The 16771-nt window shown below is 37.6% G+C and overlaps 1 protein-coding gene across 2 annotated transcripts in view; it reads left to right on the top strand.

Annotated features, from left to right (window-relative positions):
* The first annotated feature begins 1834 nt into the window (after window positions 1-1834).
* Window positions 1835-16771, top strand: part of SCAF11 (SR-related CTD associated factor 11) — a 96458-nt gene continuing 81521 nt past the window's right edge. The window contains exon 1 of one of the 2 annotated variants that reach the window (XM_027858964.1): window positions 1835-2075. The gene's annotated coding sequence lies outside the window, so the exon portion shown is untranslated. The remainder of the gene's footprint in view (window positions 2076-16771) is intronic. The other variant, XM_027858963.1, reaches the window with a different exon arrangement.

The following is a 16771-nucleotide window of genomic DNA, read 5'->3' as shown; positions in this document are numbered from 1 at the left end:
GACTTGAGGCCAGCTGACCCACCAAGCTGACTATTGCCTGCTTGAGGTGGTGAGAGCCTGCTCTACAGTGATAACAGTGTCAGAGGAGAGGTAGGAGCATACTTGCGTTTAAATTGACAGACCTTGGCCACAGCTTGGATATGAAGGGGGTAGAGTGGGAGGGAATAGTGAGGGGTTTGGGATGTCTCCTAGTTTGCTAGCTGGAGGAACTGGGAAGATGGCACTGTACTCTACATTAACAGGGAAGTTAGGAGGGGGAGAGTTTCAGGGGCAAAGATAATAAATTCAGTTTTGGACACGTTAAATTTTAGATAATAGTGGACATCCAATTGGAAATGTCTAGAGATGTGAGAGTAGATCTCAGCAGAGAGTTTGAGACAGGAAAGATAGATTTCAGAATGATCCTACAGAGATGGTAATTGTATGCTGTATTTACTTATCTGTGAACAAGTTGAACATGTAAACATATTTGAAGCATTAACTTGCCTTCCTACTTTTGAGACCTACCTGTTCATATCCTTTATTGGTGGATGTACCTTACGCATTAATATTAATTCTCTACAGATCAGGGATGTGAATATCAGACCTTTATGAAAAAATTGCTTCAAAGATTTTTCCCCTTAATTAAGAGTTTTACAAATTTAAGAGCATTTATTAACCAACAAGCATTTTATTGAGTTCCACATGCATCAGGCATATAACAGTTAATGACATCAATTTGCTAACCAATGGTGTAAACATTGCACATATAAAATTAAAAACACAGGAACAGGGACCGGACCTGTTATTTCAGTGACATAGGAAATTGCTGGAAGAAGAAACTGTAATTTCAGGAAACTGGCTTCTTGGAGTTCCGAGTGCAAGGACAGGTTAAGTGACTTGCTAAGGGTCACACTTAAATCCAGTCCTCTTCTCACTGAGTCTCCTATAAAGATTAAAGTAAATAAAAGATTTATGGTAGGGGGATAGGAAAAGCTCTCATGTAACAGGTAAGGCTTGAAGTGAATTTTTGGAAGAAAAAAATACTAAGTATTTTAAGATTTGGAGGTAAAGAAAGGTTTCCATCCCAGTCACGGTGGCAGTCTGTGCAAAAACACCATTAGAGGAAACCGAATAATGTGGACAGAACGTGCACCTCTTGGAAGCCGGTGGTACTCTACTTGCTGTATTTTGCATGAAGACAAGAAACCCCACTTTGTTGAGCTCTTCTTTCAAAGTCACTACTAAGCAGCCTGAAGTTACTTTGTCCAATTTCAGAGTTTTCCTGCAACTTTAAATTTCCCTAGACTCCTCCCTAGCTCCAGGGACCATTTTGTTTTTGTCGCGAAGACCCAAGCCTCTGACTGGGCCAGGCACAGACACGAGCAGCATTTGTAGAAGGCCCAGCAGCTGCAGAAGAGTACGTAGCTGTAGCAAGCGCATCTTGCAGCTTGCAGCTTGCAGCTTCTTCCTCCTCCCTCCTCCCTCCTCCCTCCTCCCCCCTCCCTTTTTTTAGAGTACGGTTCCCAGAAGCCTCCGCTCAGCCGCTCCTTCTCTTCCGCTCCCAGCTTGTGTGACGCGACTACGTTAGCTCGCCACGCTATCCTTTAGTCGAGGTCGCAGCGCCGCCCTGCGGTCTCCTTGGGTGTCGTAGAGCTGCCCGAAGGGAAGACGGAGGCCAAGAGCAAACGCGGACGAGGCGGTAGCGAGGTCCGGTGGCTACCGTGTGCCGACATGTGGTAGCGTAGCTGAGCGGAGCGAAGTCGGGGGATCGGCGGGGGGAGGGAAAGAAGAGGAAGAAAAGGAAAGCGGGGTAGACGAGGTGGGGAAGCAGCAGCAGCGGCGGCGCCTGCGAAACGGAGGTTTAGCCCTGCTCTTGTCCCTGTTAACCCCGCCGCCGCCTCCTTCCGGCGCGGCCCAGCTCGTGCAGCCTTTAGTGCTGGAGACTCGGCGGACCCCGGAATACCTCACGGCAGTGGAAGTGGAGGAGTCCATGTTGGGGAACTTGGTGACCGAGTGACGGTGACCGGGAGACTTGTGTGGAGGAAACACCCCAGACACCCCGCTGTGAGCGGGAGCCTCCTCTGCAGCCTGAGGTAAACATCGGGCTGGGGGGGGGGCAGGCGGGGGAGGGGGAAGGAAGAGTCTGAGGCGCTCGGAAGGCCCTCGGATCTGCGGGTGCTCGGCCGAGGGGGAGGGAGCGAGGAATCCAAAAGCTGATTGGGGGCGGGGGCAAAGTTTCGGCACCACGCGCGGCCCACTGAGCACCTTGCTGGTAGTGGAGAGAAAAGTTGGACCTTCTGTGTCTCCTCCTCTCTTCCCCGTCCCTCACCGGGGAGGCTGTGGGCTCCGCTGCAGGTACGCGCAGTCAGGCGCACACCCCAGTTCCATTTCCTTCTTGTGGCCTACTCTCCCCCTACCGCCTCCCCCAGCTTGCGGCGCTAGTAGCCGGGGTGGGGGGTGGGGTGGGGGACGAAGAAGAAGCGGGTGCAAAGCCGGACCCCCTTCATTTCCTTTCTTTCTTTGGAAGCCGACCCTGGTTCTGTGCTTGTTTGACTTTGGGTCTTTTAAGGCTGCATTCGGCGATATTTTCCCAGTTTTCTTGAGAAACCAAACTTTAGGCTGTGACCTTTCCATGTGGGTAAGGAACTTTTGAGCATCAGTGCGTATTTCCCTTCCTTTCATTCCGCGCCCCCCCCTCCGCAGCTGCTGCCTAGCTGATTCATTGCTGTGATAACAAAAGGTCCAGATTGCTAAACTTAGTGGGATCTCTGTACCCTGCTCTACCTCCAAACTGGAAGCCTTATCCTTTTTTTATGAACGAAAAAAAGGAACCTCTCCTCCCTTGTTTTTTGTCATCTTAAATTTTCTTTAAAATAGCCTTTTAAATTTAAATTTCTGAATTGGATTAATTGCTGAACATATTTACAAAATTAAATATTTTGTTTTTTAAGTTCATCAGTTTGTATCTAAATCAGTATAGATTATTTTTCAAGGTTGTGACCGAGCCACTACTAACATTGTTTATGTGATGCAGTTGGATTGGAGAAAATTTTTTAAATATGACAATAGTTTGTTGAAGCCAACAACATTACAAATAAAAATCGTAAGAGCAAAATGAAATTGATCTCTTTTGGAAATTGTAAACACCCTAAAGAGCTTATGGTTCAGTTATGAATTTCCAAAAAAACTTGAAAATTTTGAACTAATTTTAGGCTTGTAATTTAATTTTTCTTTTGCATGAGTGAGAATGTTTCTTATCTCAAACCTAGGAATAAAGATTTTTAATATGGAAAATCCTTTTCGAACTTTAAAGCTTTATTGTAACATGAAGATAGAGACAAAAGTAAATTTTTAATTTAAAAACAGATATATATTAATACAAATCTTAGTAACTGAATATTGGAAGCAAAGGAATTTCATCTTAAATTTAATGGTTTCTGATTCTTGATAATTTTGTAAAAACTTTTTTTAGTGCAGCCACTTCACTATCTTTGAATTTTCCTTCTTATAAATTCAGCATTTGTTAGCATCTTCCATTGGAATATTTTACATTTATTAAATAGTTTTAGTATTCCTGAAAAAGTTGATTAAATGAGATGTGAATACTATCTATGGCATTTTTTTCTTATTCTACCTCTTATTATTGGCAATATAGAGAAATTGAGAGAACCATCATGGGGTTCTAATTTCGGCTAAAGATCAGTTATATTGTAAATATTTTAACAATCATGGTATTGTCTTTTCATTTCAGAGACTGACTTTTTGTGATGACTTCAGTGAATTTAACTATGTAAAATTGTTCTAAGATTTAAACTTAAATACTATGTTGGGAGGCTATGAATAGAAGACATCACAATCATGGATTTGACAGTTGGAAGGAAACTCAGTAGCTTTCTAGTCCAACACACATATAAAAGGAATCCCCACTATACTATAACATCTGAGAAGTGGTCATCAGTTCTCTTCTTGGAGTGGTATAATAAGGGGAAGCCCACCACGTTCCAGGTAGTTCTTTCCAGTTTTATACAGCTCTAATTGTTAGAAAGTTTTTCCTACAGTAAAGCCTAAACTTAACTCTTCATAACTTCTACCTGTTTCTCTCAAGTTCTAACCCGTGGAACCAAATACAAAAAAAAAATCTGACTCCCTCCTCCACTTTCCACATGAACAACCTTTCAAATGCTTCACAGAAGCTATTATGTCCCTCCTAAGTATTCTTTTCATCTTATACTGCCCACTAGCTCATTAGGGTAAATATTTCTCTTATTTATTCTCCCAAGATACTACCTTGTTACTGTGTTCTGAATAGAGTAAGTCAGTAATCTCCAACTGATTTCATCCATAAATAAGTTGATCATGACCAAAATGTAGTAACCATCAAGAATTCATAACCCCATTGAAAGGATTTAAAAATAAATGTCAACTCCAAATCTTTATTAAATGTCCCTAAGGGAATTAGGTTCAATGTTATGTGTTCAAATTTCTAAAGCTCTAATTTCTTCACAGTAATTTGGAGAGAATCAGTACAAACAATATGGAGTGAAAAGTCAGATATAACTTGGGAGAAATAAATTTCACTGGGGAAACTGTTTGGATTTCATCTCTGCCCTCAAATAGATTCAGTTCTATTGTAAGCAGGATCAAACTGAATGCTTTTGGGGCTTAGGGTAATGAGGTGGAGGATTATGAAGTCAGGAGGTATGTGGGACTAAGGACATGGCAGGTAGTCTATTGTTTACATCTGACAAAGCTCTTGTGTGCTGTTATATGGGGCACCATTTTTTAACTCAGTCTAATCTCTGTGCCCTTCTAGTTTGTTTTTCTTCTCTTCTAAAACATGGTCTCCCATAAATAACAAATATCCATGAAGAAAAAATGGGGTCAGCACAAAGAGGCATAAACCTAGTTTTCACCCTTTATTGTCTGAGTAACATACTCATTATTTAGAATACCTAAGTTTGAATACTCCCTTCATACTAGCTGTGCAAATCACTTAGCCTTAGTTTTTTCTTCTGTGAAATAAGCTTGACTACCCACTTCATAGTTTTATTGTGAAGAAAATGCTTTACCAAACTTAAACTATTACATAAATGATTATTGATGAATGTAATTGAACATTTGTTAGGGTATTTCATCATCAAAATCCTACTTTGTGGAGGGAATACCCACCCTGATGAAATCCTGTATGCCTGGAGGCAGCTCGGTGGCACAGTGGATAGAGCACCAACCCTGAAGTCAGGAGGACCTGAGTTCAAATCTGGCCTCAGACCAAACACTTGACACTTACTAGCTATGTGACCCTGGGCAAGTCACTTAACCCCAATTGCCTTTAAAAAAAAAAAAAGAAAGAAATCCTGTATCCCTAAAGTAGAGAAGTTTTAATTAAATGACTATCATACATTTTTTTGTCCCAATTTTTTTTGTTTTGTTTTGATCCCAGTCTTAAAGGTAAGAAAATTCAGAGTAACTTATCTTATGGATGGAAACTTAATTTCTTGGCCTGGATCATAAGAAGAGAAACTGTAGATAGTGGAATCTTGCTCCCGAAATTACCACGTATTTACAGGTAGTAATAGAGGGCTGGCTTTGTAGTTAGGAAGACCTGGATTTAAGTATGTAACCATGGACAAGTGACTTAAGTTCTCAGTTTGCCATGGCAATTCTAAAATGATAAATTACAGAGACACTTCTGCTTTGGTGGAAGGAGTTCACAACATGGCAGTTCCCAATGTGAATGAAATTACAGATTTGAACTCCCCTCACAAAAAGTACACATTATATCCCCTCAGTAGAATGTCAACTCCTTGACAGAAGGGACTTTTATTTTTGTGTTTGTATTTTCAGTGCTATATGCATAGTAGGTGCTTAATAGATGTTTGTTGAATTCCTATACATGATTGAAGATTCCCAAAACATTGTATGTGCTTGTATTCAAATGCAAGTACAAAAATTTGGCTTAAAACTATATATAGTTGTTTTTGATTTATGGGTTAGTTTCCTTTTTTATTCTGGCTTGACTCCCTGAGGTGACTTTCAGTTTTAGTTTAGTGAAAGTTAGAGTGAGATAGATTTAGACTGAGTTTCTGACAATTTGAGTTCAACAGTGAGATGAGTCAACATGTCTCAATAAAGCATTTATCATACCTACTCTATGCTGGGGGAAACAAGCCTTAAAGTTAAAAAATACAAATATATACAGATAAGCTAAATATAAGGTAATTTGAAAAAGATGGCACTATCAGTTGAGGGGTGTGAAACATGCAGAAGAAGGTGCTTCAACTGTGTCTTAAAGGAAGAGAGGTAGAAGGTACAAGTAAGGAGGTTGTGCATTGTACACATGGGGATGTCCAGTACAAAGGCTTTGAGAGAGGAGATGGTTTAACTGGATCTCAGGGTAGAAGTAGGAGAAATGTCCAGTGAGGTTGACGAGAGCTTGGGGTTAGTTTGTGTATGTCTTTAAAAACTAAACACAGAAGTTTGTATTTTATCCTAGAGATAATAGGAAACCACTGGAGTTGATTTGAGTAGGAGAGTTTAAGCAAAATTACCTTTTCAGTAGTATGCAGGTTGAACTGCAGTAGTGAGAAACTTGGGGTTGGAAGACCAATTAGGAAATGTAATAATCTAGGTGACAAATGGTGAGGGCCTGATTGAACTAAGCTTTGTGAATGGAAAGAAAGGGTTATGCAAGAGATGTTGTGGAACTCAAAATGGTAGTATTTGGCACCTGTGGGTTTAGAGGGAAATTAAAGAACCCAAGATAATGTTAGGAAATTGGAAGGATGGTGGTGCCTTTGATTGAAATTTGGAAGAAACGAGCTGCTAGAATTAAGCAAGCAGGTGGATAACTAATTTGTTGAAGATAGCTTAAGTGTTTTACTGCTTTGGGAAGGAGCTTGGACTAAGTGACCTTGAGTTCCCTTCTAAACCTAAGACTGTGGTTCTGTGTTAATGTTAATAGATTATAGTCAAAGATGCTTACTAAATGCTTGTGTATTAAATGTAGAATTAAAATTGAAGATTTTTTAATGTGCATATTTCTTTTGCTATAGATCTGTACTGACTTGTTTAGTTAGCGAAATTTAAGGGGAAAAATGAGCCTTTGAATTAGACTAGCTAGGTTTTATCTAGGCAGATTCATTAAAAACCTTGAATCACTTGATAAAGCATGAAATATTAAAGAGTGGTCACTTTGGTTTTGTGAGGAGAAAGTCATGCACAGTCTAAGTTGCTTTTGTAATAAAGTGCCATATAGATTATTAAATTTTGACATGGCCACATTTTTCTTGGTTTTGGGGGAAATTCTGATTCTTTCTCCCACTTAGTATTCAAAGGAATTATGTTCTAGTTAAGGGGGTGATCAGCTATGCAGGCTAGTACTTCAAGGGAGTAGTTATCAATAGTGTGATAGTAACAAAAGGGCAGCATATTAACTAATATTTTCATGGGGATTGATGCTAGCATAATTTGTTAAGCATTTTAATTATCTTACCTGTTCAGCTCTTTTCAGTCTGGCTTCCAAACATGTCACTCAACTGCAACTGCTCTCTACATTTTACACATAAGTCTATCACCTGTCTATAGCAGGTGGGTAGCATTCTTCCCTATCTGTCCTCTGGAAACATGGTTTCTACTTCTCTGACTCTTTTCTTCCCCTCATCCAGATCCATATCATAGGGTCTTATCCTTTCTTTCCTTTTGAGCCCCTTTTCCCTATACTCTCCTATTATGCCTAGTCCCTCTCTAGATTTACTATCCCTGTATTCTTCCTTTCCCCTCTCTCTGTTACTTCTTCTTTTCCTGTTGAGTTGAATGTCTTTCTGCATCAAGCACTTTGTGTATGTGCGTTTGTATATTCTACCCTCCTTTGACCAGTTGAGATGAAATTGAGGTTCAAGTGACTTCCTGCCCTCTGACCCCTCCTCATTTGTGCTTGTACTTCTGATTATCTGAGATAAGTTCTACTGTGTTTTTCTCCTTTTCATCTCTAGTATTTCCTTTTCCTACCTCCCTTTCTTCTTTTATTAAGATCATCAGAACATAATAAAAATCACTCTTAGGCTCTCCATTTTGTTTGATTCCAACATGACCCCTCCAACTGTAGGTTCTTAGCAGATGATTGTTTCACCCCTCCACTGGTTAGGATGCAAACACTTCATTCTCAAGTTTCTTATTGCTTACTTATATTTATCTTTTATGTTTCTTTTTACTCCTGTGTATTTCTGTTCTGGTTTTTTCAACAAGAATGTTAGGGAATCCTCAATTTCATTAAAAGACCATTTTTTTCATCCAGTAGGATTATACTCAGTTTGGCTGGGGAAATTATTCTTGGTTATAAGCCAGCAAGCCTAGATCTTCTGTGTTTTGGAATATCATATTCCATGCTCTCTGAAGTAGCTGTGAAATCTTGCATAATTCTAACTGGTTCCTTAGAGAACCTTGAGGAAGGGCAATCGACAAGCAGGCTACCTTAATAGTCCAGAAGTAAGGTGGTAAGGGACTGCATAGGGTCATGGCATTTTCTGAGGATAGAAGAGGGCATGGAATGTATGGGAGAGATGTTATGAAGGTAGAAACAGCAATCTGGACGACTGATTGAATGGGGGTGTGTGATGGGGGGGATGAGAGAGTTTGAAGAGTTGAGGATAACAACAGGGGTGACTGGGAAGATGGTGGTAACTCCAGTAGTTTTAGGGAAAAGATGAGTTCTGGTTTTGACATGTTGAAAACTTTGTATTTTGCTTCTCTCTCTGTCTGTCTGTCTCTCTGTCCCCCCACCCCCCCTCCCAAATCCAAACCATTAAAAACAACAACCCAGAACAAAACTAAAAACAGCACATATTTGCTCAGGTTTGAAGCCACAACTTAGCAGCTATGTCAGCTCCTGCTTGCTGTAACCAGGCCTCTTGCTCACCTCTATCCACACTGCCAGACTTTACATTATATCCTATTGCTTTCCTTCTATAGAAAACAAAGCTACTTGCTTCTTGGTTATCAGCTTCCCTTTTCTCAATTCCCTAACTCTACCCTGTCCCTTTTCTCCCTACCAAATCATAGACTTTCTCCCCTCATGAAGCTTTCTGAACATCCGGGATCATATATGATGATAGATTGAGAGCTAAGAGAGACCCAAAAGGTAGATCATTTTGTTTTATGAAATATCCTTTCACTTAACAGCTCCCCCCAAAATCTTCTCTATACCTTCTCTCCACCCCCACCCCCAAAAAGAAATTATTTTCTTGAATAGGACTTGGCAGCTGTGTGGAAGTGGAAAGTTAGGAAGAAGAAAGAGTTAAAGATCTTAAAGTTAACATTTAATGGCTTTACCCACTATCTGCTCATTTTTAGTAACTTTAAAAAACTGTGCACTTATTATACATGAGAACTGTACTGGGTGCTGATGAAGAGAAAAAAATTAAGTTAGACATATCTCTAGCTCTCATGGAGCTCAGAATTTAGTAGGGTGATAACATGGCCAAACAAATGCAGCATAAAATGGTAGGGAATCATAGTGTCATAGATCTATCTAATGCTGGAAAGCACCTCAAAGACCTATCCTCTCATTTTACAGATAGACAACCTGAAGCCCAGAGAGGTTCATTGACTTGGTTACACATATCTGAACTCAAGATCTCAGACTCCAAACCCATCACCTACCATTTTATTGTCTTGAAAGCTCCATCATTTTCTTCCATTAAAATGAGTGGAAATAAAGTTTTGCTATGGATTTTTTTTCAATAGAATTAACTTTTATTTGAAATGAGAGCAGCCTTATGGTAAATTACTCCCACAGATATCACTTCAAAGGATTGTAAACTATAATCTGCTTAGCCTGTATTCCAATACTAACGTGTCTATGAACAACAAATTCTATAACTAAGTTACTATGTTCAATAAATAGGGATTGTCCCTCACTGATAAGGGACCGTATAAAATGAATAAGGTTTTTTAAAAAGTAAGAAAAACACACAAAAAAATACTTTAATTAAATTTGCAAGACTTAACCAAATGCAGTAAGGTATGCAGAAATCTGCAAGTTTTTTAATTTACACTAATTTTTAGGGTTCAATTTTTATTTCCTTTCAAAAGAAATGATCAACCATCATTTTTCTTTTACAGCTTCAAACTTTCTACACTCAACTGTTTGTTCCATGTCACCTTCACGTTGAAATTTGTTATTACTAAAAAGTTTTAGATAGATTACTGTTTTTCTCAAAGTAATCAGAATTAAACAAAATTACAAAACACCAAGTTATTTGTAAATGAAACTTTCTATTATGATATATGTAAAATTCATGCAAAACAAGTTTTTCAAAAACATCATTTTTTTTCTTCGTTTGATTAAATAGGAGGTTTTTTTTCTGTAAAAACAAAAAAGAATTTTTCGAATTTATTACCTGAGGTTTCCTTTAAGTTTTGTTTAAGGTATTTAAATATTCAAAGCTAACAATAATTATATTGTCACATATCAATTGTTAACGTAGAGATTCTCAATAAATGAAAGAACTTTTTTAAGGATTCTTAGAAGGAGGAGAAAATAAAAAAGTTGGGGAAATGTAGGAGAATTTTTAAAATCCCAAGTCCTCAGTAGGCGCTTTAAAATTTTTCAGTATTGTCTTGGGCCATAGGAACGAGATGTTAGATATATATCAGCTATAATATGGAAGTAGTCTTTTGTATTGGTAATCATGTTCTCCATATTTACCAGTGATATTTTTCATATCTATCATAGTCTTGATCTTAATAAGAGTAATGTTTGCTACCACCTCTTCCACTGAGTAGGTCTTCCCATATAAGAATCCCATTGTGTGGTTGGGGTATGCTCTCTTAGTGATGGAATAATCCCTATGGATCCTTCTACTGTCCAGTTCCATTCCATGTGCCTTTTCTATAAGCTTCTTTTGAAATCATCTTTTCTCACAAAATTAAGTCAGGTTCTTGGGATGTCCAATTTGTTGTTCATATACCACATTGACACCATTCAAAGGACCCAGAACAGGAAAATGCTTTCCAAAGACTTTATTTCCTTTTATATAAACTGAGACTAAAATGCTCCAAATATGTTTTGGGATCTGGATTAGCTCTACTGCCTCTATGTCTTCTATTAGACATTGGATAGTGACTGTGTCTCTTACAGGGATGATACTTTTTTTGCATATGACCTATTTTGTGATTGTCTCCCATGAGAATGAGAGTGCTGGATCAAATGTGGCATCAATGAGAATGTCTCCTTGATCTCTACTGGGATTTTGATGTTGATTGAGGATGATTTGGAATATTTTGAAGCCTTTGGTAGACTATGAGATCCTGACTTTTCTTGGATTGTACTTGAGTAAGACTCCCTGCTGGAAATTTTAACTTAGACTGAAGCTGTCTCCCCTTTGAAATTGTTTTCCTCAACCTTACTCATGGTGGCTAGGCTTTTCCCACAGGGGCTTAATGAGAGGCAAGACTGGACTGGAATGAGGTCAGAGATGGTAGTAACAGCCAATTCATTTTACTCCTGCTGGCTCCCAGGCTTAGGCAAAATGGCAGCTATCTGCTACAAGGGTTTTAACACATTATGGACAGTTTTGTCAGATGTATTTTATCCATAATGTGAGGGGCAGGTCCATATATAAAATGCATATATAAAAATAAAACTACTGACTATCTGGAATTCTCAAGGTCATTGCAACTAATCATCTTTTACAAATATATTACATTACCTTATTACATAGAAGATACTGAATATTGGGAAATGTTAAACTAAAAGGGAGAGGTATCATGTTGTAGTGGATAGACTACTGGATTTAGAGACTAGAAGACCTGGGTTCACATCCCACCTTCGACATTTAACTAGATGTGTGCCCTTGGACAAATCAGTTAACTCTGTGGCCCTTGATTTCTTTCTTCTTTGGTGAAATGAAAGAGTTAAACTAGATGATTTTTCAATTCACTTCTACTTCTATAATATAGGATTCTATTTTTACCAGACTGCCAAAGGTGTCTATGACACACACAAACATTGAGAACCCCTGTTCTTTAGTATCCTAGTGTTGGAAATTACTTTATCCAATATCCTCATCTACTTGTTTGTCTCTTAATTTCTTTCCTGACCTCCATTCTCACATCTCTAATTGCCTATTAGATATCTTAAACTGTAGATTTCTTGAACTCAGCATGTCTAAAACTGAATTCATTGTCTTTTCCCCCAAACTGTTCTCTGTTTCAGATTTCCCTGTTCAGTGGAGGACATCTCAGTCTTTGGTTACCCAGGCTTGCGACCTAAGTGTCCTCAACTCCTCATCAAGTCCTGTTGGTTCTACTTCATAACATCTGTTATTTTCACCCTATGCCTTACAACAAAATCAAGTGTATTTCCACTTTGGGTGTTATTATATGAAGTTGATTTTGTTGTAAGGCATGGCTGAATTAAATTTGCTAGTTATTACTCCGTCAAGATGTTGAATTCTTTGTATAGCTCAGAATGGTGCTTGCTAAGTGAGGCATTCTGTGTTTTGCTCTGGAATTTGGTGGCCAGACTAGAAAAGTTGAATATGGGAAGATTCCTATAAATCACTAGTATTGGTCAGCTACTGAGAGAGACTGAACAGCAAATAACACAAATAAGTGCAATAGAACAACTTTATGGGCTTAGTAATTGTTAAAATTAAAGATAAGATAACTTTGCTAAATTTGTTAAAAGTAGCTGAATAGTTCTTTTACCGATTAATAACCAAATGAATTAGAATCAGTAGAAAATTAAGTAAGCTATAAATATTGGCTTTTTCTTAGATTTTCCCACCATCAATACCATGTATATGTAACGACTAAATACCATGTGGATAGATCTGTGTTTAGAATTGTTTGTTTCCTTGTAAAAAACAGACAAAAATCAACATGAATTAGAATATATACTAAACCATCCTTATGTTTTTGTAAATATCTTTTACTTTTCAGTTCAGTTTACACCTACTTAAAATGTTGGCTTGAGGATTTTCCCAGGTGTCTTGTTTCTCTTCTCTCTTGTTTGCTTGATTCTGTCTTCAGAAAGAGAAAGATCGAATGATTTTTGCATTGTTATTTAACCTGGGTTATTTTGGACTTTGAGCTGTTTTCATATGTTGTCTATGTTGCAAGTAAATATTCCCTACCCTCCACCTCTAGTGTTAACTAGAACTATTCATTGATTAGTAGAATCCGTGGACATCGGACTTTCAAAGGAAAATAGTAAAATTGCAAAGAACGTAGTAATTGATCTGAATGAAACTGGTGGTGTATATGTAAAAATTGCTACTTTGAGTTTGTGATTATTTATAAGATATAACTATAGTATTCCAGTTTGCAAAAAAGAAGAAACTAAGCCTTTTTGGTACCTGCTCTTTTTGCTGTTTCGGTACTCGTTAATATTTCTTTTAGCTGACCCAGGGGGGTAAATAAATAAAAGGTAAAGCTGGGACTAGTTAATTTTGCTATTAGTTGAAGCCCTTTATACTTTTTCTAAAGATCTTCGCTATAGGGAAATTTTTGTTTTCTCTTTATTGTGCTTGAGAGTTTTGTTTTTGATGGAGCAGTTTTGTGACTGAGAAGAAAAACAATTTTTAGTTTGGCTTAGATGAAAATCACTGGCTCTGATGAAAATCACTGGCTCTTTTTTTCTCTTTCTTTTTGTTTTTTTCTCCCTACCTATTGAACGAAGAATTTCTATAGTGAGGTTGCCAGAATAGTTACAAAGGGGGTCGAAGGTGATAAGAGCTACATAGAGATCATCAAAAAACTTTAATTTGACTATTGGCATTCTGAATGTGAACTTCTTGTCTAATGAGCAGTGAGGGGACATATGTTAGAGGAACTGAATCATATCTTGACATTCTTGTAATAAGTAAAAGCAGAAGAAAGAAGCTGTTTGCAAAGTATGGGTCATGGGTACAACTTAGACAAGAAAGGCGTTGTTAACATGGTTTTTATTGTATGCTCAATTGTAACAAGAAACATTTCTTGGAATATTTATTTATCATATATTTCAGTAGTAATATTTTAGTAATAATATTGTAGTAGTATTGGCCAAGAGGCCATTTTATGGTCTGCAGCTTGTATACAAACATTGGTTGCTGAGGCAGAAGTGCCAAATTAAATCAATGTATGCTCTGATACTTGGTTATTTTCATGCAAAGGTAGAAAAAAAATCAAGAATGGGAGTATGGGAAAGAATACTTCAAGGAAAAAGCAATAAGAGACTCCAAAGACTCATTGATTTCACAGAAGCCTCATTTCTCTATATCAAGCCTGTATAACCTGTGGCCCTCGGTATAATAAAACATATATTAATCGACAGGAAAAGACTTATTTATTTGGGTGTTAGCCCTGAGTCAGCAGTTGTGTACATTCAGACCATTGACTTGTCAGAGCTTAGATTAGAATTCTTTTAAAACAAGAATAATAATGAGAAAAGGATATGATACACAATTGAAACATATAAACCTTGAACTATTTAAGCAAGTAATTAAAATTTTTAAGTGGAAAATGGATCTCAGAAATAACATTGACACTGACCATAATTTATCCAGAAGTTAATTTATCCAATATAAATAAGTTATAATAATAATAAAAGCAGCGTTTATATAGCTCCTGGTATGTAGCAGCTGGGATTGCATGAACAGTAAATGAAAATTCTGGCTCCCAAGGATCTGAAGTTCTAATGGAGCACAGACAAGAACATATAGAAATATGTATAGAAAATATATAAAGAAAATAAATACAAATCAGTTAACTTTAAAGTAGTTTGAGAGGAAGGGCACTAATAATAGCTAGCATTTATATAGTGCCTACTATGTGCCAGGCACTGTGCTCAGCACTTTACTTATTACAAGACTCATAGCAACTCTGGGAGGTAGGTGCTATTATTATCCCCATTTTACCATGGAGGAAATGGAGGCAAACAAAGGTTAAGTGATTTGCCCGGGGTCACACAGCTAGACAGTGTCTGAAGTTTATTTTGAACTCATATCTTCTTGACTAAAGCCCAGCACTCTATCCACTGTACCACCTAGCTTCCTGGAGAAAAAGAACTGAAGAAGTGTAGTCAGGAAAAATTTGACATACAGCCACGTGGAGAGAGTGATGGTCTCAGGCTACTCTAGATTAGAAGATAAACTTATTTATAAAGTTCTGAGTGGACAATTAATTAATAATATTATCTTATAAAGTAGAAGAATCAATAGAAGGTAATCTAGCTAAGAAATAGGTTGGCATGATAACCACGTAAGTAAAATTTTCATCCCAAGGGCATCCCTAGCTGCGGAAAGTTTTACCCCTGGGACAGTGAGGGATGTTGGCATCTGAGTTGGGGAAGATTGAGGGAACCTCTACTGACAAGGAACATGGAGGGGGCTAGAAGGAACCAGCATACACAGTGAGGGTCAGAAGCAATGGGGCCAGGACGCCATTGGCTGTATGGGCATTTACAGGAGGCTAGGACGTGGAGGTTCCATTTCCAGGCCAGAGGGGAGAACTAAAGGAGGATCTGAGGCCAGGTGCCTATCCTCCATACCTGAGGAGTAGAGTTGATTATAAAAATTAAGCTACCACAAATAAAAAAAAATGCACAGGCAAAGGAGAAAGAATCCACCCAAAGAGAGTTACTGTGGAAATAGAGAAGACTGGGATTTGTCTTCAGAGGAGGATACTGAAGCAAGGAAACCCTCTTCTACACCAGAGAGTAATGTGAAATGTTCACCTGCTCAAAAAGAATTCCTGGAAGAACTTCAAAAAGACTTTTAAAAACCAAATGAGAGAGATTGAGAAAAATAAAATAAGAACAATCCAAGAAAAATGAAGATTATGAAAAGAAAGTCAACCAATTAGAAAAGGAGATCTAAAATCTTAAGGAAGAAAATGACTCCTTGAAAATCAGAATTAGGCAAGGGGAAGCCAGCAAAGTTATAAGAGATCAAGAAATAATAAAATACAAGGAATGAAAAAATAAAAGAGAATATGAAACATCTCATAAGAAAAACAGCTGATCTGGAGAACAGATCAAGAAGAGAAAACATAAGAATAGTTGGACTACCAGAAAGCTACGATCAAAAAAAGAATCCTGATACAATTGTACAAGACTTAAAGAAAATTGTCTTGAAGCATTAGAACAAGAGAAGAAAGTAGAAATAGAAAAAAATCTACTGATCACCACCTGAGAGAGATTCTATGAGGAAAACTCATAGAAATATTATAGTCAAATTCCGAAACTCTCAGCTCAAAGATAAAAATATTAAGAGTAACGAGGAAAAACAGTTTAAATATGGTGGTATCACAATTAGAATCACACGAGACTTAGGAGCAGTGACACTAAAAGACCACAGGTCTTAGAATATTATATGTTGAAGAACATAAGAACTGGGTTTGCAGCCGAAAATATCAACTGTCAGACTTTCAGGACTTTGTTTAAAAAAAAAAAACCTAAACAACCAACCTGAACTCAATAGAAGATTTGACATACAGGAGCCAAGAGAAATGTAGGGACAGACTGTTTACCTTTTATTTATATATATATAGATATAGATATAGATATAGATATAGACATAGATATAGATATAATGTGAAATGTATATCAAAGATTGTTATTAGTAATTGGGTAGTTTGTAAGAAACATTGGGGTAATCTAGAGTATAATATGACTTTAAAAAATAAAACCATTTAGGAATAGCTAAAAAGAGTAATTATTTTATACAAATGAGGTGCGAGAGGAAGATGCGACACAGAGGAATTAGATGGGGGAGGAGAGTTGTTCTAGAAACCTTTCATCAGGAAT

This window comes from Vombatus ursinus, unplaced genomic scaffold, assembly GCF_900497805.2.
Source record: "Vombatus ursinus unplaced genomic scaffold, bare-nosed wombat genome assembly UNPS02013950.1, whole genome shotgun sequence".
Taxonomy (NCBI): Eukaryota; Metazoa; Chordata; class Mammalia; order Diprotodontia; family Vombatidae; genus Vombatus; species Vombatus ursinus.
Note: the sequence above shows the minus strand (reverse complement) of the source record. Positions and strands in the feature narration are given on the sequence as shown.